This window comes from Anopheles stephensi, unplaced genomic scaffold, assembly GCF_013141755.1.
Source record: "Anopheles stephensi strain Indian unplaced genomic scaffold, UCI_ANSTEP_V1.0 ucontig142, whole genome shotgun sequence".
In the NCBI taxonomy this organism is placed as follows: domain Eukaryota; kingdom Metazoa; phylum Arthropoda; class Insecta; order Diptera; family Culicidae; genus Anopheles; species Anopheles stephensi.
The window spans coordinates 95,001-97,677 of NW_023405061.1; the positions used below are offsets into that span (position 1 = coordinate 95,001).

The window sequence follows — 2,677 nt, forward strand, 5'->3', positions numbered from 1 at the left end:
ATGATGGGGTCAGGACGGTCAGTTTGGTTAGAGTGTTGAGATAACTTGGTAGGCACTCAAGGATGTGTGCATCGGTCGGGTTGAGTCGTCCGATGCGCCATATGCGTTCAACGTGTCGATGTTCATGTGTCCTGCAGTTCACATTCTGACGCGCATTTAGCTGCGGTCTTCATCGATCCATGAGCCGAGTGATCCCCTGCCTAGGGTTTAACGTACACACCGAACTAGTTGATGAATGGAACCGAAGTCCATCCATCCATTATACACAAACCAACACACAACTCTGCTTCCCTAGTACCACACTGCAGGCGCCCACGGCCCCGACGGATGCGGAGCCGAGCACGCCAAAGTGCGACTGTCGATCACCCCTTTGTGACACGACAATCAGTCAGTGTATAAGGTACCCGGTACTACCAAAGTGTGCATCTTTACTGACCTTCGCCGAGGCAGTGGTATGTGTATCCCTTTGAAAGAGTTGCTTTCGCTCAACTCTACCAAGTGTGCTATACCATCTTGTGGTTGTAGCGTGCGCGTCAGCATGTGATGCCGACGATGCGTTTGGCAACCTCACTCCCGGACTTGTTTGATCGGTAATGATCCTTCCGCAGGTTCACCTACGGAAACCTTGTTACGACTTTTACTTCCTCTAAATCATCAAGTTCGGTCAACTTCGGCCGTGCCAACTGCAGCTCACGAAGGAACCGCGGAAGGTATGCCTCCAGAGACCTCACTAAATAATCCATCGGTAGTAGCGACGGGCGGTGTGTACAAAGGGCAGGGACGTAATCAGCGCTAGCTAATGACTAGCACTTACTAGAAATTCCAGGTTCATGGGGACCGTTGCAGTCCCCAATCCCAACTAAATGAGCATTTGGGTGATTTCCCGTTCCTCTCGGAATGGGGGCGCCTATTGGCGAGAACACGCTGCTGCCCACATTGTAGCACGCGTGCAGCCCAGAACATCTAAGGGCATCACGGACCTGTTATCGCTCACTCTCACCTTGCTAAACACAAGTTGTCCCGCTAAGCAGGGCAAACTAGTGCGACGACCGCCCGCGAAGGCGCCGCCGCCCCGTAACGTCAGGTGCGCCCGGAGGCACACTGCTGACAGCGTTCTAGTTAGCTTGTTTGAGTCGCGTTCGTTATCGGAATTAACCAGACAAATCATTCCACGAACTAAGAACGGCCATGCACCACTACCCTTAAATTTGAGAAAGAGCTCTTAATCTGTCTTACCTCGATAAGTTCGGACCTGGTAAGTTTTCCCGTGTTGAGTCAAATTAAGCCGCAAGCTCCACTTCTTTTTTTTTTTAAATACAGTGTGTTTAGTTTTATTAATGGTAAACAAAGAAACATTAACATTAATAAACGCAAACACCGCACCAATACCGACAGCATTCCCTGCACGGGTGTGGCTGCCGGTGTTTTTGCACGTTGAGACCTACTATAATGTTAGGAGCCCGTGCTCCTCCTGATCAAACATGACTGTACAAACAAAAACATTTATTACTCATCACGACATATAAACACCTAACGCGCCTTTGCTACCAAGCCAATACTAAAAGAGACGCTTCACCAAGACAGTAAGTAAATACTAAAGCACACGCCTGCTCGAGTACGCTCTCGCTCTCGTCCACCAACGCAAGCGACCAAAGGCGTATGCTCCATCAAGCTAGCGTGTGGCTGTCTCGGCCTCCGTTATGGCGGCTTCTTCGTCGGCCGACAGCACTTCGCGATGGCGGTCGGCAACCGCATTGCGGGCATGACGTCTTTGACGTTCTCGTTCGCGCCGGTTTGCACGTCGGCGTTCAAGCTCCTCCTCCGCTGGCGGCTGCCTTCTCCGACGCAGTTGGCCCGAACGCACTGGCGGGATTGTACCGGCCCGCAATTGCCGCCGATACTCCTGCTGACGCTGGTTCCGCCTTAACCGTCGGCGAAGAATTTCTTCGGCTGATGGCGGAGCCAAGTTGCGAGCGGGTCTAGCCGGGCGTTGATTGTTGGCTGCTGCTGGTTGGTTGTTGTCTCCTCCATCGTCATCATCCATCAGCTGGCGCCTCTCCCGCTGCTCCCGACGACGTCTCCGCTGGTAAGCGTTGCGGCTGGCTCGACGGTCAGCTCGCCGTCTCACTTCCGCGTGTCGCAGTGCTTCCGTGTTAGCACCGGAAATGGCAGCATTCTCGGCCGATTGGTCATCCAGCCATCGCTGCTGTAGGAAGGTGCAAACTCGTTTTGCAGCCTGTTCCGCCTGCTGCCAGTTAGCTGGGCTTGCCAGCATCCAGCCTGCCAGCTCCTCCGGTGTTACTACTACGCCGTCGTCTTTCGTCAGGAGCTGCACCCTTATGTCCGCGAACCTCGGGCAGTGGAACATCACGTGTTCTGCTGACTCGATCACGGCTGAGTCGGTGCAGAACGGGCAAGTCGGGGCTGAGATGAACCCCATGACGTGCAGAAACTCCCGGAAGAAACCGTGTCCGGAGAGTATCTGACTCAGGTGGAATCCGATCTCTCCATGCTTCCGACCTACCCAACCGCTGATGTCTGGCAATACGCGATGTGCCCAGCGCTTGAACCTACTCGCGGTCGGATGACCGCACTCCTGATTCCAATCGCTCTGCCACTTCGCCATGGTTGCTGACCTTTCCAGCCTCTGTATGACGTCGCGGTCGATCAGCACCCC

At 54.0% G+C, this 2,677-nt stretch overlaps 1 non-coding gene across 1 annotated transcript; it reads right to left on the reverse strand.

The window, feature by feature from the left end:
- Nucleotides 1–50: 50 nt before the first annotated feature.
- LOC118515351 lies at nt 51–208 on the reverse strand. The gene has a single exon (XR_004907044.1). It is a non-coding gene; the product is annotated as a 5.8S ribosomal RNA (ribosomal RNA).
- Nucleotides 209–2,677: the final 2,469 nt, after the last annotated feature.